The 22,979-nt window shown below is 31.0% G+C and overlaps 1 protein-coding gene across 1 annotated transcript in view; it reads right to left on the bottom strand.

Moving 5' to 3' along the window:
* LOC124366109 (putative fatty acyl-CoA reductase CG5065) overlaps nt 1-17,197 on the bottom strand; it is a 107,341-nt gene extending 90,144 nt beyond the window's left edge. Inside the window, exon 1 of the mRNA XM_046822375.1 lies at nt 17,027-17,197. The gene's annotated coding sequence lies outside the window, so the exon portion shown is untranslated. The remainder of the gene's footprint in view (nt 1-17,026) is intronic.
* Between the last annotated feature and the right edge of the window lie 5,782 nt (nt 17,198-22,979).

The following is a 22,979-nucleotide window of genomic DNA, read 5'->3' as shown; positions in this document are numbered from 1 at the left end:
TATTTTATTCTGCTCAACGATAACTGAATGTATTTTCAATTGAAATATGCTTCTTATTTCTCGTAAAATATAACATTGTTACTACGTAATAATAATAAATTTTTTACCGTGATATTTTAAAATGTAAACTACACATGCCATTTAAAATGTCAGATTTTATTAAATTGATCAAATCCGGTGGATTGATTCAAGCCAGAGAGACATTTTGAGCGTATATAAAAATATATTGTATTATAAAACGCTTTTTTTAGCTGAAAGGGCAAAATCTTAAAACTTGGCATTCCCCTCTACTGGAATTACTTAAAAGGGAATAAGGAAGACAGGAGACGTCCAGGCTTAACGAACATTAACGGTCACTATGACAAGAGTGACCAGGATAAAGTAATGGACACATGGAGAAGACAAGATCGTGGGAGAAACCTCACAGGAGCTATTGTGAGGAAACAAAGCCGACGAAAGCACACACGCTGTACATCAGCGCTGCTCGCTAGCTATACAATGGCAGCCACGAGGATGATAATGGCTCTATATATTTTTTATATTCTCTGGAAATAACAGTTACTTTTTTGAAAATGTTATGTTGTTCTATTAGATATATAAATTTAATAAAATTTTAATATAAGTGTAGCCAAAGTGCATGTTTTACTGATTTTAAACTTTCATAGCTATACTTATACTGTTTACCCTTCAATAGTTTCCAGAAATTTCATTTCATTAGATAAGTTATAAAGTAAATACAAAATGTCTTCTACCCCTTCGCATACAGTACAGTCTTATTTAAAATATACATTCAGGAAATTCTAACGTATAAATGATCTATAAATCCAGTTTGCTTATTAGAAGAATCATCAATCACATTCAATCTTTTCCTTTATTTGGGATCTCAAAATTTTAAAACATGACAATAATTTTAACACTCTAATCATCATAATTATGCCTTCAGATGACATTCGAACCCTTCACATACTGTGAAGAACGAGAGTATTATCCCGTAATTGGGGGAATATATTGCATTACCAATACCACAAGTACCAACGTTTTTCTTATCATTTATTAGATATTCTATTTGCCTTATCTTAATAATTCTATTTAATTGTGCTGAATCTAAACTTTACGATTATGCCGTTTTATGTCCTATTACATATCGCTGTTTACCCGAATAATACTTAAAGACATATATTAAACAATAATAAAAGTTAAACAATTTTTGTGACTAAAGTAGCGCACTTTTTTCCTACATTTCTTTTACGAAAATGAAATTATTTTTTCAAAAAAGATAATTTTTAATGCTCTTGTTTTTTTTTATAATTAACTAATAGAGAACTTTGTTGAATAATTGTGTGAAAATGCCCTTATTCAGTAAATTATTAAATGTACAAATCCGATGCAAATTATACTGGCTAATTAATGGCAACAATGAAAGAAATACATAAATAAGCGTTAAATTATGAAATTTCTTAAATTATTCACGTAGGTCCAAAGTTCATAAACTAATGGGATAGCTGAAACTGAGGCCTTCCTAATAAACCTTATACTTGGTCTACTAGTTTTCAATATTTCCTGTAAGTATTAAATTACCTATTGTTGTTAAGTAAATTTACATACAAGTAAAGTAAATTGCTGAGAGTTGATATGTTGCATTTCTAATTCTCACTACTAAAATTCCTCAATTAAAATTCAGAATTATGTTTAATTTCTAACATTTAAAAATGTATACACAATTCTCATGTAAAATAAGTAAGATAAAAACCCCTAGAATAAAATTCCAAACGTCAGTGTCCTCCGACAAGGAGGAGGAGCTGTCTGTTAGTTTCTCTAATTTGATTTCCACCGGGCAGGCGTTGCAAACTTGACAGTGCTCCCCAACTAGAACTAACGAGATTACCCACGCTTCGCCACCAGCAAAATGAGAAACTCCAGCCTCTTGTTTTATAAATCTCGTAATTTCGCTCCAAAATTCTTTCACTGTAAGAAATTTGTTTATATCGTTCTGTATTAAAGTGCCAGTTGCAGATTTTTATTAAATTATTAAGTAATTATACAGTTATTTCTAAGATATACAGTTTAAAGGATAGACTGACTTAGGTACTTATCGTTATAAAGTATTTAGTATTCCCTATTAAACATATACAATTTGGGGCTTTTTTTGTTTTATGACAGTTTTAAGAAACAAAAGCCTCTATTATTAAAGAGCCAATGTCTGCCCGTATGTACATGTATGATATCTCTTGATGGAAAAGTGCCAGTGACTTTGTATATAATCTAACCTTCTAGGTAGAGGAAAAAATACTAATCCGGGGTGAAAGGTTCTAGTGGGTAAAGACTTGTGCTAAGCCCTGTATAACACTTCTATACAAGTTTAATTTATATTTCGAATTATTCAATAATTTTTTTTGTCTCACTTTAAACATTAGTAAACTTCGTTAAGCTTTGCAAGTATATGTACTATATTTTCAACAATATTATGCAATCGATTTTGGAATTTATAACTAAATGATATATGGGGAAGCCGAGGTTTAAAAAAGACAGATATTTAAACGTGTCCTTCCTTTACAGATACAATATTGCAGTGAACAAGCTTGTGATCCGCCATCTGCACCCCTCTGTGGTTTCGATACATGATGCATCAAGATCTCGTCCTCTTGACCTCAGGCGACCAGTCTACGATAACGTGGTCTAAAAAAGTGACTGAGGAAGATATAACTCTGGCTGGTTTATTTTTAACTTGTATCGAATTAGTTTCTCTCCAGAATCGGTTTAAATACTTATCGTCGTTGCTTTTTAAAATTTACATTATCTTCTAAATCTTATCTACAACTATTTACTTTAACATCCAAGTCAACGAAGAAAGAGCGAGGTAAAGAATCAAGAAGAGTATATCTCAAACAAGGGGATCTATAAAGGGCACAAATTCCAAGCCTATTTCCCTTTAAATGCATGACAACACAGAAGATAAATACCAGGATCCACTTCCTTAGGAAATAAACAATTTTGATTAGTAAAATCCTGCTTGATAAACAATACCACAACCTTAACCACTTGACTCATTGTCAGATTGGGCCGTCATATCAACTCCGGTACCTCCTCAGCATATTGTACCCTGGTAAATTTTTGTTGTAAGAAGGATTGCCAGTATGAAGCAGTGTTGCACCAACAGCAAGAACGTTACAAATTAAGCCACGCATGAATGAGCTCGTTTCGTAAAACCCAGTATTAGAGACCTCATGTTTAGGTACGCAACTTTTACATTAATTTGGCCTCCCCCCCCGGCTCATCTATTTCCCGATAAATGAGAAGACCCCAATGGTAAATGCTTAGAACAGTCACTACAAAGGAAATTCTCACAAACTGGATCCATAGCTGAGGGAGGATTTGGTTAGTCTTCACTGAGGCCAAAAAGAGAAGCTGAGGTTGTTGCTAAGATCGCGGCTACCCTTACACCTACATAGCCTAGAAATATATTCTTAATGTCTACAATCCTTTCGCAGGGTGAAACTCAACATATGCCTCTCCTTCCTTACAACCTTTAGCAGAGTGATGGAAATCTCCAATGACTAGTACCTTATTAAAGTCACTTTCTTGTCTATTCGCCACAGTGTTGTTCTGTAGATGTTATACCGATTTGCATGCACTACTTATCCGAGTTGATGGTGTAACATGACTAGTACAGGTGCAGGAGAATTGCTGTTACCGCTCTCCATTGCTCGAAGCTCCGTCAACAGGTATTCTCCCACTGAGGACCGCCTCTGCCTCGACCGCGACTTCGCACACCACAGCTCCCCTCTAACGCTCTTTCTAACACCATTGTCGCTGTCGATCAGCTGCCAGCTCAACAATCCTCTCATCTGAATCCGCTGTCAGTGCAGTCATATCCAGTGCTTAATTTTGCTTTAGTCTTTCTTTTAAGTGACTGTTCTTTAATTTACAATTATTTAACTCACTACCGAGACGCTTCATCATTTCATCATTTTCATATTGATCCTCTAACTCACCACGCATTATCGATTTTTCCTTGTAATTTGAATTTAGAGCGTTAAAGCGACTCTCAGCAAAAGTAAGGTTGTCACTTAAATTGTTAATTTCTTGGATCATCTCACCTTATTTATTAGAGAGATCGTTTACTTGTGACATTAGAGAACTAAAATAACGAACATGTTACTAACACAGCTCTTTCCATACGTGGCAATAATATACATGTGTTAGCTAAAAAGTAATGATATCAGTTTAACGATATCACCGTCGCGGAAAAATAAACCATCAATATCAGTTAATACATCCTTGGATCTTTGGATCTAGTGATGGGTATATTGGTCGACAGTAGTTCCAATTCTATATTAGTTTAGTAATCAACTGTCACGTAACTTAAGGTTTATATAAAATTGTATAAAAATAGAATGAGAAGTTAACAATATAAATTACTTAACTAATAAAAGCTACACTAAAGGTCATGAGCAGCTTTAAAATGATACTAAGTTCAAATAATACAATTTTAAAATAATTTAAAAAAATGTAATGCTATTGAAACCAATAGCAAAAAAAAAAACTTACAGTACGTAAATTAATAACATGCAATGATCAGTAAAAAAGATACGAGAATGGCAAAATGTATATGACTATCTCAGTAATCGAACAGCCGATCCACTTCGCCAAGTGTAGTTGGTAGTGAGCGGTGTTCTAGCTTATCATGCATCTCCAGTTCATGCAGACAATATGACAAGTACTTGCTCAGTCTGGCTTGTCAGTCAGTACAGTGAGGTTATGTGCACACTGATGTAGTGTTCTCTGTACACACTTAGTAACGAGGGTTCCAGTGTCTAAGCTGATGGCTCGTCCGGCTTATATGCACTTCATCATCTTGCTATTAAAGACCTCAGATATAAATAACTGTAAAAAGTAATAAAATATTTCAATATATTATTATCTATAAACCTTATAATATATAGGCATTGCGGGAAATAATAAAAATATTTAGGAAAAATGTTGACATGAACATAACATTTTGAACAACAAATAAAATAAATAATCTAAAAATCCAAAAGATAGAATTTTAGATAAGAATTAAAGTGAAATATTCAAAATTAACTGTGAAGATTCTGATTTACATTGGCTAGAAAAAAACCATTAAACAAAGATTTTAGGAACACGAAAGATATTATACGTAGATACGGACAAACTGAGAAATCAGCTATTGCCAAACATGCATTTAAAACAAATCACACCTTTAAAAACTTGTATTAAAAACAATAACTATTGAAACAAGTCCATAAACAAGGAGAACTCGGCGATTATGAAACATTATACATAAAAAGACATAAAGAAAAACATTACACTATTATTTTAGACGGATTCAAAATTCACCATTCCTTTAAAGATAACTAAATTCTTTTAGACCCAAACTTTTACACATATACTAATATTTATTTTATTTTACTTTTAACTATATAAATCTTGTATTACGTTTTACTCAGCTGATAATTATGTTAAAATTGTTGATTCACACTTAACGATGGGATCTTTAATGTAGATAGCCTCGTGTGAAAATATAAAATTTATTGGATAATTGAGTGTTTTCCTTTATAAAATATTTGAACATTATTTTTTGCAATAAGAAGAGCTCATCCTTCAATTAAATATAGTCATATATTTAATAATGGCCCTTTACAGTTGATACAGATAATACGTTCATTATAATGGATTCTATTTGAAGATAATATTGGATTTTTGAGAATCTAAAATTCTAGTATACCTCTGGTTTTTCAATATCTATTAATCACCTGAATCGATATAATTTTTATTGTATCGGAAAAGTTATTGCAGTTTATGGGTTCTACTGAGAAAATAAATTCTTTTCTATCATAAACGAACAACATGATTTTAATATTTATATATCAATTTCTTTCATATTCGGATTCTAGAATATTTTGGGATTTTTCACAGCTTGCAATTTATTTTGATGTAAATTATCAATTGTTTCCTTATGGAAATAAAAACTCACGTAGTATTAAAGATTATTTGAAGGATAAAATCGTATATATAGCATATGCTGTTTATTTACCAGTTTTTCGTAAATTGTCCCATTTTGGTATAGGAATTCAAATTAAGTATCACATTCCTTAAAGCGTTTGAGAAAATTGAATAATAACTGAAGACCGAAACAAAAAAAACTTCGACCTAGAACTCCGACTTAAACAATGAAAAAATATAATAATATAAACTATTTTAATATTCTTTTTTTGTTTTTGGGGGTTAAATATAATAACTAAGACACTAATTGCAAGCAGATATGTAGGCAATATTTACCTTATTATCGTATATAATTCAGGAAATTACAGTACACCTTATACTGAGCTATTTTTGCCAAGGGCTGCTCCCATTGAGCTTTTATGATAAAGGAAACAGAGGATATATTTGAAAGTCTGGATGAGATATAGAAATGACCAGCTGGCCAGCAGATAAAGGTCCTGTGAAGTATGAGGCTGCCACGTCGGTAACCTCCCCAAGTATGTCCTATTGTAGGGAGACAATGGCTGCTGTAGATAGAGACAGTAAATATCACGTTGAGTTAGGAGAAAAATGAGAACCCGATGTGGTTCACTTTTTTCCCGCTACCTATAAAAAGGTGTAAAATGGTATAATATCACACATTGTAATAACAGCTGCAGCAGCCAATTCTAGTTCATTAATTTATTAATTTGTGTCCAGTTTTTAGTTTGATTCATTCACTATTTAATTGATGTTTATTTCCTTTTTATAGAAATTATACATACGAGAAATTATAAATCGTACATAGCACTATTGTTGTTTTGACTGCCTGTCCGAAAATATAGAAATTAAAAAGTACTTCAGTCACTTGTATTTCAAAATTGTAAAAGGTTTTTGGATATTTTGCACATTATAAAATAAAGAATTTAAAAAAAGGTTTAAGAATTAAGACTGTTCTTTCCTTCACGTGTCACAAACCTTTAAGGTGACCTCGAAGTTGATAATTGCGAAAGTTATTAATTATTATTTTATTATTAATTTTTTTTCCAATCCATTTCAAACATTTTCATATACAATACTTGCACTTTTGATTCAAAAGTATTATAACATAAACGGTTTTTGTAAAGACCACCTTACCAAATAAACACCTAGCAAAAGCTTACATGTATGATATTAATTATTTTCATTGCCATATAGTAAAGTAAATAACCTATTATTTTGGTGTTGGTCACATTGGTATTAAATGTTTATTAGCAGAAATAGTCACATTCACTGTGCTGTTTTCATGTTACATAGTATTGTGTTTGTAAAATAGTGCGATTATATTGAAATTAACAAATAAGTTTATTTAGTTTTGTATTGCCTAGGATCAGAAATTTGTTTAATAACTAGTGAAAAGGAAATGCATATACTAAAACTAAACAAAATTCATACAGTTCAATACTGGAGCCCTTGAAAAGACTCGTTTTACGGAAATATAGTGTAAAAGCCGGTTGAAACTGTGATGTGCACCTACATTGTACTGATAAAATATAGATTTTAGAGGCTAAATACGGTAATAGACAAAATTAGTGTAAAAGCTGGTTGAAACTGTGATGTGCACCTACATTGTACTGATAAAATATAGATTTTAGAGGCTAAATACGGTAATAGACAAAATTAGTGTAAAAGCCGGTTGAAACTGTGATGTGCACCTACATTGTACTGATAAAATATAGATTTTAGAGGCTAAATACGGTAATAGACAAAATTAGTGTAAAAGCTGGTTGAAACTGTGATGTGCACCTACATTGTACTGATAAAATATAGATTTTAGAGGCTAAATACGGTAATAGACAAAATTAGTGTAAAAGCCGGTTGAAACTGTGATGTGCACCTACATTGTACTGATAAAATATAGATTTTAGAGGCTAAATACGGTAATAGACAAAATTAGTGTAAAAGCCGGTTGAAACTGTGATGTGCACCTACATTGTACTGATAAAATATAGATTTTAGAGGCTAAATACGGTAATAGACAAAATTAGTGTAAAAGCCGGTTGAAACTGTGATGTGCACCTACATTGTACTGATAAAATATAGATTTTAGAGGCTAAATACGGTAACAGACAAAATAAAAAAAAATTTTTCTGTATGCTGCAGGCAATCTTAGATGTTTTAACACAAAAACTATTTTACGTCAACTAAAAAAAAATTGTTTACGGATAAATACAAATTTTACAGAAATATGTTACACTATCTTTTTAAATGTTTTCAATTATATTGTTTGGAGTGTATATAACAATGTAAACTTAATTTGTTTTCTGTTGTTAATTTAAAATGTTTAAATATTTAATAAAAATTTTTAAGCTTTATAGGATAATTGCGTTTTAAATTGAATTGCTAAAATAAAATTTAAACAAGTTATCACTGTATAAAAGTACGTAAATTATAATTAGATAATAATAGCCTCTAGGACATTAACTTTTGGTAAAAGGTACCAAAAATGTAACATGGGTAATATAGGGAGTACAAGACGAACTGGTTACCTTACTGAAGGCTTATCATGCACAACACTGGTGAGAGAAGGCGAGAGACTGACTCTGGTGTGTACGGCAGTATGGTTCAGAGCGCATGTTCAGTGTGCAATGATATGTTCGGTCACTGATCTAATCGCTATGGATCCTCGGGTTTACAGCTTAACCTGTAGTCAAATTTCACCTGGGCGAGTTCAGATCCACTCGATATGTTATGCTTATTCTTATGCATTGAGGTTTTCGCAAACTAAAGAAAAAAATAGGTTCCAATTTTTGAAACTTGTGTTCTATGTATGTAGCAAATACAATGGGAAATCTTAAAAAAAATTGATCTCCTTTAAAATCATCCTTCTTTTATTTTATAAATTTTTTCAAAAAGAGTTTAAACAAAGAGATAAAAATTGTTTTTAAACAAGATCATAAAGAAGAGAGAAATCTAAAATGAGAGTACAATCTAGTGATACTCATAAATGGTAATATCCATATCTTGTTAAACCAGTTTAATGCGTTCAAGATTATTATAAAACCAAGCCTTCTAATCAAAACATATACATCGTTCGCAAATTAATTGGTAATAATTATTTCAACCATTACTATATGGCACATATACCACTTGTTTAAGATTTAATTTAAAAAATGAGAACATCGTATAATATTATTACTATATTAAAGTTGTTATTTTTCAAAAACAGTAATAAAGTGATGTTCCGCTTTTAGTGTAAAACAATATATTACATTTCATCTTAGGTATAATATAAGTGCACAATTTCACATCACACTGTTACACGAATTATGAATGACTGCATAAATGAACGATAATTAGTGCACTTGGGAATGAGACTCGTAATTAGCTATAAAAATATAGTCAGCTGATAGTCCATCTCACTAAACCTAAAATCGAATGTTTCACACATAAATGTTGGTTATATCACCCCTTTCGTGCCCACCAATTTCGGGCAAGTAGCATGGCTTACGATTGATTTCTTTCTTACGAATAAACAGCTATCGCCTTCAAGGAGAATCGAGTTGTGTATTTAAAGAATGCCAATTTACTTTCGAATTCTTGACTCCAGGACATAGTTGGTATCGTTGCAAGTAGTGTATTAAATTAGAATAAATATTATAAAAGAAATAAGACCAAATATCTAAAGAAACACTGTTATCATAAAGCGGAGAGATAACAACATTAACTAATAACGTATCTTTATCACAACAAAAGATTCTTCCACTACTAATGTAGTAGGTTTATTAAATGTGTGGAACAAATTAATGTTTTTGAACCATAGCAGTATATGCATTGTGTTCATAACGTCTGGAATACATGAAAAACTTCGAAAGTCAGAAGTACTTGTTAACACATTGTGTTTATAAAACATAAATTGCACTGAATAAGAATAGTTTTGATTTTCGGTTAGAATATAACCAGGACATATTTGAAATATTTTAGTAGTTTGTGCTATACAGATGCCATGCATCGTTGTTTACGAACACGGAACCTGTCTAACAATGAGTCTTATTAAGTAACTAAATAAACTATTTAAGTTATTTATTTAAGTTATGATGTGACTCATAGTGAAAGAATCTGCTATGAGATAAAATATTCACTACAGTGAGTTACCAAGCGAACTTGAAAAACGAACTCACTCGTCAGTTTCCCATACAACATGTACTCGTATCTGTGAATGTTATAATTTGAAAAAAAATTGCCTACTTGTAAAAATCACATGTTGGTTAAATCTTTTCTGTCCATATTTAATTGTTATTATCACAACATCTATCTGTTAATGTTTTTTTATATACATAAAGGTAAACTAATAAATTATTAGTTTTAAGTTTGTAATTCTTTACAGAAGTTTTAGTATAAAATTATCCAGGACATTACTAATTTTCAATGACAACATGTACAGTACTGTTAAAAAAAATTAAAAAATGTATTATGTGTTACAAATTCTTCACAGCATGTTAAAACACTTACTAGGTTAAGAAGCGTGGATAATTATTTTAACAACGTTTCCTACCTCCATTAAAAAACGTCAAAATAAAAAGGTGATATGCAGTTTTTTTTTAGTTACAGATTTGTTAATTTGCATGTTTCTTCTTAACACGTTGACATATCCAACAACTTTGTTCACTATTGAGCTCCTAATACAGCAATTAAAAATTAAAAAAATACAATAGTACTTGTATTTTAATACCAAATTTTAATCCAAGATATTTGATACAAGATAGACACAAAAATAAAAACAAATGCCAAACTAAAAATAACTTTTATTTTATAAACACGTACGAAAAACGGGTCACATTATAACTTGTATAATGTATTCATATGTAGGCTACTATGTTTAAGGTACATAAAACATGTACTAATATGTAATAAACACACTTGTATAAGATATATATGTATATTATAATAGTTCCTGAGACTAAAATAAAGCTTTTCCTGTATTCTAAAGCAAACGCGATAATAAAAAACCCATTATCCCCACCCTCCACAATTCCGACATGTCTAGCCCCGATGCACGGTCTGCTTCTACAAAGCTCGCCGCGTCATAAATCTGGCAACACAGGGCTGCTAATGACAAAGCTGTAAATCAGCTGATCGTTCCCGCCAACGACGGGAGATGTACGACATAACCTCAAACTAAATGCATGGTAATTACGGTGGATCTATTTCGCAATGATTGTACAGTTTAGAATAAAAAAAATATATTTTACTACTGCAAAATATTTTTAAATGCACCTTAACAATTAACAAGAACAATTGCCCATATAGGACTATAAACTAAATTTTAAAATACTAGCTTTCAATAATAAATTTCGATATTCTTTTCGTGTTCCAATATAAGTCAATAAAGCATTTTATAATAATTAATCATAGATAAAACCTACTACTCTTGGTATTTACATGAAGAGTCAATAACAAACTAATCAGTCATAAATACAAGGCAGTTACTTTCGGTATGTTTTAAATAATAATAATTCTCGGTTTCCTTTATATAAGATTATGTAACAAGCATTGCTCAGGATATAATGAAGAATATACTATTTTTTATATTATTATAGAGTAATAAAACGTGAGGGTTCAGGGGAAATTTTTATTCTACACGTATTCCCTTCTTGATATATTCAGCTGACATAAAGACGTAACAGAATTTTTGCTCTGAGTGATAGGCTTTACTAACGCTTAGTGAATAATATAATAATTGGCTGACTCAGTTAAATACACATAGGTCCAATAAAATAAATAATAATAGAAAACAGTTATTCAGTAGTGACATAATATATCATACTATTGCAATAGCGGTCTTCATAATTTCGTTGGCGACTATTCGTTATTAACTGTAGTACGTCATGTGTACTATATTATCGTGCTGATTATATTATCAAATTCTATTTGAGTACACAATATTAGTCCAAAAGCTATATAAAAATACGCTATAAACAGAGAGAGCTATTATAGTAGAGAGGGTTACTTCATTGTGAATGTTGAGTTTAGCACTGCTCCACTTTCCTCTTAGTGCAGCTTCTAGAATATCACGCTATCAACACATGACACCTAGAATCTGTAGTCATGTTCATTTGGAAATAACCAAAAAAATCGGCGACCTAGAAGCTCAAAATATATTGCATGAGATGAATCGAAATGAGTATTCTGATATTTCGCGAACAATTCCATGTCTTTACAAAGTTGTACGACATACTTTTTGGAGGTCCAAAATATTAGAAACTTTATTAATAGTGATATACTTGTAGCTTGCTTGTAACCACGTGCGTTGAAATATGAAAAAGAAGCAACGAAGAAATATTATTTAGGAACTTAATTAACATGAATTGCGTTTATTGCAGCGAGGGATTGAAGGCGATCAGAAAATCAGAACACCTCCATGGCTAAAGGCTTTACCAATGATCCCTCGTACTTCAATTGTTTTATTTTTGTTTTCTTAATCAATAACTTAATATATAGCACCGTAAAATAGACATATTACGAGTACAGTATTTTTTATATTGGCTAATACTAATCAAGTGAGGTGACGAATTATATTTAATAAGCATTCTTTAACCACTGAATCCAAATCATAGCTTTGATGTAAATACAAACATTTAAAACAATTTATACAATTATGATGATAACGAGTTTGTAAATTTTACATGCAAATAAAATAAAATTCTTTCTCTAATACAGCCTTGTTTAGTAATACTAAAAATAACCGTCCAGTATTACTCAATCGGTGAGAGTCTTTAATCTTTTTGAGGAGGAAAACTGTGAAATAATTTAGCTCAGTAGGCTGGAGTAGATCAAACAAAAACTAGTGACAGGTTATGTCAAGGTATACAAGGTTCGCAGATTATAAAAACCGTAGGCAGCGGAGATATACCAGAATAGGAAACGAACACAGTAAGCCACACTTGGCCGGGAAGTAGCACATGTTTCCCCTAGCTGTTTTAATAACGGATTTTTTACATTCAGATTTTAACATTCTTTATTTTGTTTGACCCTATAACATTGTATGTTTAGTGGTTTTATTCTTAATTTAACAACTAAATGTGGTACATTCCACCTTGTTTAAATGTACAAATATTTTACCGTACGTTTTATGTAAAATTTAATGTAGTAAATAATTAGTAAGAAATTTAATAAAGGTAAAATTATGATTACAGAGTACTAAAATATAAAGTTTTTAGGGTAATGAATATAATTTTTAGAGACTTCATAGCAAAGACGTGGTTTTTGGAAAATTTCCACGCTACCTATGTGCAAATACCAGGTGTAACCTTATGATCATATATAATTGACTTAAATTATCATGAGCATATGTTGTAATAAATATTAAGTTTGTTGGTTTTAATTAGAAATAGTTAATAAATAAATGTTATATTAAACATGTTTTTTGTTAAGTAAACTGAAATTTTACGAAAAAAATATTACAACTCGGGCTAGGTTATATATATATATATATATATATATATATATATATATATATATATATATATATATATATATATATATATATTTCCTGGTATATCCTTCAACATAATTGCATATTACTCTAGTATTATATGCTCATAATCTCATCCTAAACTATCGCTCAACGTTAAACAATAAATAAATATCACATTTTTATTTTTATTGCAAATAACAAAACTTGTGATAAATGCAAATTTTTTTAATTGTGGTGTAACTCGTCTACTAATGAATATCTTAAAAATTAGAGAACCCATTGATTGTATGATATTTAAAATATTCTATTGCACTCGATTTAATAACTTTCAAATCTGTAATTAAAAATTTATTTATGTTTTCAGTATCACCAGTGGTTGTTAATTAAATTATTACCATTTATTTTTTAAGAAAATGCATATACCAATTCTTTGAAAATGTTAGAAATATTTAATTTTGACTTAGATTACAATTGGGACTATCAGAATCCAAAATAGTAAGTTAAAACTTCTACTTTCTAGAACTCGACGGCAGAAGAAACAAAATTATGTCTCGACTAGTATATAAAAAAAAATATTATTATTGCAATACTTTGGCAATGTAGATCACAGACGATCATATATTATATGTCCATCTTTTGCTTTGAGTATAGCATTTCAAATAAAAAAAAAATATAATTTTTTAGTCCCTTCTTAACGAGAAGACTCGAATAATTTGATGAAATAAACATTTTTTCAATTTGAAAACTACTCTTTCGAGCGAAACAAGTATATATAAACTAGAAAATTGTATGTTTTTTTATCTATATTCATGCTGTTCTACTTCACCTAAATCTAGAAGAATTATACAATATATGTAGTAATAATAGTAAAATATAATAGGACTGAGATCATAGTCTGCTGTTTGTTCTAGACCACTAATACTATTGTTATTCGATATACAATAAGAGAAGAGAGCAACTATTCAGTAAATAAGGCTTTTGTACATTTGATTTCCATACAAGTTAATCTAACAAGATGGTTATTCTGCCCACGAGATATGAATCTAACACAATAGTCTTGTTAAGCCTCTGAAGCGTTTTGCTAAGCCCTACGGACAAATCATTGTAGCTGAGTACAGTACTTATCTACCCCCATCTATTTATATCACCGCATTATGTTGGAAGGATTAAATTAGGCAGCTCCAGTAAGCACAATGACAAAGTACACATTGTTAACCAGTAAACAGACTTGATTAAACCGTATAACGTTATAGCACTGATCTCTATCTGGATTTCAAATTCTATGGTATTGGATGATGGATTTTCTGTAACGATAAATAGATAGACGTAGTCTGCTTATAAGTGCGTAACATCAAGTGGATTCGGTGAGTTTGCAGGTAAAATTTCAAGATTGCACCTACATGCGCTACTATGTCACATGTTAAAATGCCGTACGTTTACAAAGTTATATCTCCTTTGATTTTTATTATTGCTATTATGGTTAGCCATAAGACCAATGTAAAAATGTTCATTGACGCTCAGCCAAATCACATCATTGAACTCGGTGCTGCCTATCAAATTTAAATGAGGATTCACGTAATTTCAAACCTATTGATCAGTTCATTAAATATCATTAGATATCGGATATGTCTATACAGGCAGAAATTTACTTTTATACTCCAGTGAGAGAATTCGCTGGCACTAAGCCATATATTCGATGTGTACTTATCGTATATATTTTAATCTCTTAAAAGTGTATACCTCTTATAAGTGTGTAAAGTGTGTATAAGAGTGTATACTTGGGTTACATATTTTTGTAATGAATCGATCCTGCTTCTTTAAGTAGCCTGTCTGCAAGTCTATTTATGACAGAAGAGAAATAATCCCTTTTGTAATCCATGTTATTCAGGATTAACAGATTGAAAGAATAGTTGTACTTTATTGTATTTCAGAGGTATATATTTCCAATAAAATTTGTTTTGAAAACTAAAACCTGCCTTCTTTAGGTGTCAATTGTAGACAAAAAACCTCATGTATAATTTTAATCACTACAATATTTTAAACATTTTTCATAAGTTTATGTATTTTAAGCGATTTTTGTAATTCCCTTACCTTTTAGGCTATGTTTCAGATAAATATTAGATTTTCTACCAAAATTTCTGTTTTCAAAAATAATATTGGATTATACATCCTACACTTTGAGGAGCTGATAATTTTCACGAACGCTTAACCACATGTCCTAGGTTTTTACACCTGTAGAAAAGACAAGTACTTGAAATACTGTTTTCTTTTTTGTAGACAAGTAGCGATGGTAATTGTCTATGATTCCGTTATCCCTTCACATGGGCTGTATTATTTAAGCTGCTGCCCTCAATAGTGTGTGCTGCAGTGAACATTATAGTCATAAAAACTGGTTGATCCAGTACTACTTTTACTCATATGTTTACTGCTATGGTCATTACAGTTCATATGCATGAGATAATAGTGGACTGAGTAGAAATTGACAATTTAAAGAAAGGCAATATCCACGCAAACTATTCTACAACATCTAACAACCATCAATTCATACCATGTAATGTGGTTTTTTTCATTTCAACACTGGTATAACATTTATTGTTAACTAAAATTTAAATTATTCAATGAAAATTTATCATATCCAAATAATAATCAAGCGAGACGTTTTGTGAGTAATGTTATAAATCTTCTTTAAATAAATAATATTTTGATTTTTTACACAAATATGTAATTTTTTACACAAAATAATATGCTACGTATATATTATTTTGGAAAAATTGTATTTTTCTCGCAGAGATTTAAATATTTGTACCTAACTAAGATATCTTTTGTTTATTGCTTCTATAACTTTTACTGGAAATTTTTACAACTGTATTCTCTTATTGTGTAAACTTTATTTAGGCAAACTTCCACTAAAATGATGGTAGGTCAGGGAATCTTTAAATGCGTTTTTAAATTACTTTAAATAGTTATATTAAGACTTGTTACATTATTATTTATTTTATTATAGTTTCGGATCTTAGTGATAACACGTTGTATAATGTGAAATGGGTAAATGTTTTGTGTCAGAAAAATCATTTTAATGGCGTACAATCCAAATTATTGGGTTGCTATAATTATTCAATAAAACTTTATGATTCTGGACAAGAAGCTTTAATGTTGTAATGTAGTGGTCTAAATTGACAATATGCTTATCAAAATTGTACTCTATTTACTCTGGACAATACACCTAATTTAAACAAGGTAACAACGAAGATAAATTATCTTACGTTGTTATACTCTCCTAAATTTGATCAAATGTATTACGTTACAGCCACTGATGATAATAGAGAATTCAAATTATTTAATATAGACTACGCTTTTTAAATACAATATAATAAATATTTGTCTGCAAACTCAGAGTATTATTTTAATACGTTACTTCCCACATCGATGAAAGATATTATTAAAGTAGCTAACATAATGGATCACCTATATAGATAATTTGTATATAAACATGAAAAATAATTTTGTGTATATATATCTGTATTGTATAAATTACAATTTAGAGTTGCGGTTAAAAAGTAAAATCGGCAATGTTATGTGTTTACTTACCGTACAAACTTTTGATCACTTTTATAAGGAGACGAGGCGTTGCACTTCACAAAAACGTCTTGGAAATAGAAACACTACGGTATCGGTTCTGCTAGAGGCTTGTTAAAACTTGGAAGGCTCGTCAGTGAGAACGTTTCGCCGCGGATGCACCGGTCTTACTCAGGCGGGAGACACGTGGTGACTGACTGTGCGCGCGCTAATCAGTGCATTATACGCTGCTTCTCGAGTCAGCAGTGTCACAAGCTCAATTGTTCAGTACTTACTGTACGCTAATTATCCATCTAAATTAACGCGGAAGCGAAATGAGTAATGTCTGTAGGTGCTACACATTTATTAATCCTAATGGTAACTGCATTTTACTGTTATTATGTTCTGAATAATTACATTGTATAATAGTACTGCTTAAATCCTAATATCTTGATTTGTTCTTATTTAAGGGAATGGTTAATAATAAATATATAATATAAAATAAGTAATTAAAACTCCATCTAAACAATTAAGCGACATTCAAATTTGTATTTTACAAATAATTATATTAGGCTCCTAAATAAAATAAAAGCCTAATTTTAGTCTAGAACCCAAGAATCAATTTTACATTTATAATCACGTAATATGGTTTTGATGAACTCGACAATGAACTTTTTCCTAAGAAGTAAATAAACCGTCAGCCATGCTAGATTCGGTAAAGATCGAAATTGGTACGTGGGTATCAAAAGTGTTAAAAATATTAAACGGCAAGTCTGTCTTCGTTCAGACTCTACATTTCTAGTTTCGTTTACTTAAAAATAATATTCGCTAGATACATAAATAATATTTATGTTCCTTCTCATAACCAGATAACGTACACTCAAACTCATTACTTAAAGAATATAATATGTTTGTTAAGACCTATGTATAACGCTTTTGATACTATTCCATTTCGACCTCTATCAAAAATAGAGTGACGAACAATTTTGTTCTTAGGTATAATTTCTCTGTCGATAAGAAACCGGGTTTCTTTCTCATACACCGGAAATTGGCGCTCGGCTCCTGTCTATATATTTCAAAAAGGGTGTTACTTTAAAATTCAACGTCAGTACAACTACTCAAACTCTAGAACTTCTCGAAATATCGAAAAGAGGTTGGTTTGATTAGCTTCAAAACTGCGTATCACCAAAAAGCGAGAAACCTTTCATATTAATTCCTGATGAAAAATGTATCTATAGTGCACTTAATTTGTTTAAGGAACATAAAAAAATTGAGATATGGGGAATTTATTATGACGTTTACAGTGATCGAATATTGGTCGTACTATTTTTACAGGGTTCATAATATTTTAATAATTTCTTATAAAACTATTTTTTCTCTTACTACAATGAATCGATGCCTTATTCTTTCTTTTGTGGATTGTATCTTGCACAAGATAAAAACGTTTAGATACAAGCCCTCCACGGACATTCATTAGCAGTAACGATGGATCCATTTATGGTAGTCTGGAAAGCTTCGACCAATACGTAAGGAATGTTGATGTTGACGTGGTAAATATTCTACTGTTTTTAAGTAGGTTTAGGAGAAATCTGTCTACTTCAATCAAACTGATGCCGAGTTTTCTAAGTGATGTGTGTACTTTCTGTGTTTATGGATACATTTATGAATTTATGCAATATGACGCATGTATTTTAATACGATAGGTAGTTTCTCGTTTATTCAAACATAAATCTTACGGTAATTTCCTTATGACCAATACCAAATTTGAATATGACGGCCATTAGCCAGTACTTTTATCTCTTATATTGAAAAATATAAACAAAAATTTGAATTTACTCCCATAAAATATTAGAAATAACTTTTGTACTGGCACAAACAAGTTTTACATATCTGAACCTTTAAGTTTGTCAGTTCAGAGTTGTTTTAAATGCGAATGGTTACATCGCATTAGCTACAAGACATTGCAGTACAAAATAAAAGAGTGTTTTGATCTATCAAATCGTATGGTAACAAATTATTTCCATAAGGATTTCAGTATGCGGTTGTACATCGTTTTCAGAAGTTTTCAATAATATCACATAAAAACTTAATGAATAGCGTTAAAAACATAAATTCTAAAAGAGTGGAAAAATCTTTACCTCATTATACCGTGTGTACTAAGCTTTATGTACTCTGAAGGGATTATAATAAATTATAAGATATATAGTAAAGATTAAATTGGCAAAGATGTACGTAATAACAAGACCAACTAATTAATGTGGTTAATTTGATTAATGGTTGCGTCTTTCACTTGTTATGCTCAAAAAAATGGTTCTGGTCAAAGTTTTCAAACTGTCATAGCTCTCTTATTAGTAGCTACATCAAAACGTTTCCCACATGAAATCTCCACGAAATCTCTTTTAGTTTTTTAATATTAAAATGATAAATTTTTCAAGACCAGCAAATAGAATATATATTACATTTGTTTAATGCAATGATCCATTTTTTACCTAATTGAAAGAAATTAGATATTTTAATGATTTCAAAACTTCTATGTATGTTATACTTACCTCGTTGTTATCATCAAATAACTAATAAAAACCCGTGTTTTATGGTTGTGTGAGGGGAAGTTTTATTCTACTATTTGGATAGTTTGTAAACTTAACTTATATTTCAATGCACACACTGCAATCTGCTGTTTAGTAAAACATAGAAATAATCAATATAATAAAGGCTGTTACATAAATTTTCGTAGTTTTTGACTAGTGGAATAGAATTTTAGTTTCATATTTTATCATAATTTATTTTGGTTATAGTAGCCTTACTGAGTAAGTCTAACACAATTTCTTTTGTCTGTTGAGGGTGAAAAATGTATATTTGTGATTGTGTATTTGTCGATCTATCAGCAGGACTTATTGCGAAATAAATAAGCTATAGACCTGACACTTTGCACGCAACGGGATATTCGGGCCTCCTCTTGAAGGAATTCTATAATACATTTACCATGAAGAGAGGTAGTAGATAGGGGGTACTATCTCTTTAATGCTAACTTTAGGGAGGTTTTCTCTATTTCAGCATCAACAGTCAAAATGGGCAGGAAATAGCACTTCCCTAGGTTTGGGCTTTTAAAACTATTCACCTCTAAGGGAATTTTACCCATCCCAGGAAATATCCTTTCCATTAAATTAGACTTATTGATGAAGTCATCTTTCGATCTCTCCATTTTTTTATTCATGTGTTCACGAATATCCATTGGGTTGCCCAGATGTGACAAATCAGATATTTCTGTGTCTAGTGATAGTTGTACTGGGCTGAAGTGAACACTCTTGACAAAATACAATACTTACTGGGCAATATAGTATAATGATTCTTTCTAACTGATTCTGATTTTGACTTCCATCCGGAGTTTATAACACCATTCTTAACTCTTGGTCAGTACCAATCTCCCACGTTTTACACATAAAAACATTGCTAACATAATTACGGCCGATGTTTCAGCCAGGACGAGATGTCTGAGGATTGTTACTCTGTTACTAACGCTTTGACGTGTTGCGAACCGGAAAACTTGGAAGTTAGTTACTCTTAACTCCACTGTTCACTTCTTGGATTCTACTACGTGTACCAATAATGTTCTTATATTCATTCATCTTTTGTGTTTTATGAGTTGGTTACAGTTTTCTCTATTTTACCAGTTGATATTACTACACATGCAAATCGTGTACTGTAAACTCTGATAATGGTAAATTTTTAATAAAAGATAAAGTGAATGAAATACAGAATTGATTATTGATTGTTGCAGTTATATTATTACATTTTTATCATGAAAACCACTTTTTATATAATTTCTGCATATACAATATTGTAGCAATTTTAAGGGATATTACTTATCAACATTTATGAAGGTAAATTTTAAATGTACAACTGTATCTTTATGAATAAATGAAGTTTATTCTACAGTAATGCAATTTTACAAGACATGGCGATAATGGAATATTACTAACCACTGTTACCAGTAATTGTGGCTAGTTAAAAAATTTAAAATACATATTAAATTCATATACATATTAATTCATTACATATTAATTTGATATGAGTTCAGTTCAGTATAGCATTAAGATTGAAGTGCAACTTTGCAGTGTTTGTGGCGTGTCTTGATGTGGGGGAGGTGAACAGTAGATAATATAATATAATTATTAAAGACCCGCCTCGGTTTTTGGAAAATAAACTCTTTATCTGTCTATCCGTCTGTGAGAAAACTCAAAATAGAAAGCACTTAGTATATAGGTACCTCTTGTTCCAAAGGAGAATCATTTTGAGTTTGGGGGTCAAAATTTAGAGTGAAGTATGTCCATCTATCTTTCTGCCCATTAGCCCGTCTGTGCGATAATTCTTGGTAGAAAGGGCCTAGAGACTCAAAATTTGGTATATAGGTTCCGCTTGATCCAAGGAACAGTTATATATTTTGGGGGGCAAAAATAGAATGGTCTCTCCGTATATTTAAAACTCCTTCATTTCGTTCTGTTGGATCCTCCGATACTCCTCTGTTGTATCGGTTTATTCTTTATTGCAACACAAGTTCTCTTCCATCTTACATCATATTGCAGGCAGGCGAACGTACGGTTAAGTTACCACAAGAGGTAACCTCTGCCGATATTCGATATTTTGTTACGGCCCTGTCCACATCCACTCTCGCTCGAGTGTCAGATCGTATTTCCCTGTCAATACGGACCTCTACAAAGGCCTGAAGCTACTTTCACACTTCCTCATGATGTGACCAATGGGCAAAATCAAGCGACCTAATTGGATCATGTTGCTAGTCCAATCTCCCTAGATGAGGTCCCAACACGGTTTGGATAAAGCCTGAAAGGTGAATTAAGTTAATAAAGGGTACTTTTTATAAGGCCGGGTATATGACATTCATATAATTTCCACCGACCCGAGAATATTTTATATAGACGTAGTGTGACACGGTTATAAAAGTCGCGAGGTTGAAACGAGAGTTGAGAGATTTTAAAACTTTTATCATTATAGAATGTTTAAGGTTGATGGAGTCCCTGAATGAACTGACATTTCTTAAATTGAACTACGCCATTAAACTTAACACACTATCTTATTACCAAATCGGATTACTTAACAATGTATTATTTATAATAAACAAGATAGTTAGAATCCCCATATCAAATACAAATTTTTTAAGCTTTATTTCAATATTAACTTGCAATCCAACTACATATATGCTATAGTTGATTGTACAATTTTTAAAGCATAAAACCAGTAATTTTAATGCATCTTTAATTCGATAATTCCATAAGATAGTGAAGCTCTATTTAGTATATTTTAAGCTAATATTTATAAAAAATGCGCAGGTACAATTAAATACTGCATTCTTATAAAACTAATTACTAATATTTCAAATGCATAATATAATACTCAGAAAAATGTTTTTAATGGCTGGATAGTTCCAGTAATGAGGCATTTGGGGTACGTACAAAAGGGATTTCTCCAGATGAGTTCATTTGTATAATTTGTTGAAACCAAATCAATACTCTCACTCAAGTCGACGAGCGTGTGCTTTAATGTATTAAGAGTTTAAGCACTCGATAATTGCTTATTAATTAGAGGATCTATTTACTACATTGATTTGTGAGTGTGTGGGGTCTAAATAAATTTTACAATACATATGCTTTATGCTTGATATATACTTTCTCGTTTACATAGCAAGATTTTTTTACTTGTCCTTTTATGCAAAATTGAATACTAATAGGTCAGATTCTGTCTGGAGACATCGAGTGGACAGACATACAGGCACAATTAAATTCTTTGCATCGATCCAGTGGCAATCTTCGCTAATGCTCAGTAAATAAACGGCAATTCCCTATATAGAAGAAATAATTTTATATAAAGGCCAAGGGGGATAATGGAATTGGACCTGAACATACGAAAAACATTTCCAACTCCAAATTTATAAGGTAATAACTGTTTTATATTGCAGAACGCGTCTTCTGCA

This window comes from Homalodisca vitripennis, chromosome 7 (assembly GCF_021130785.1).
Source record: "Homalodisca vitripennis isolate AUS2020 chromosome 7, UT_GWSS_2.1, whole genome shotgun sequence".
Classification (NCBI taxonomy): Eukaryota; Metazoa; Arthropoda; class Insecta; order Hemiptera; family Cicadellidae; genus Homalodisca; species Homalodisca vitripennis.
This window is presented reverse-complemented; position numbering and strand designations above follow the sequence as displayed.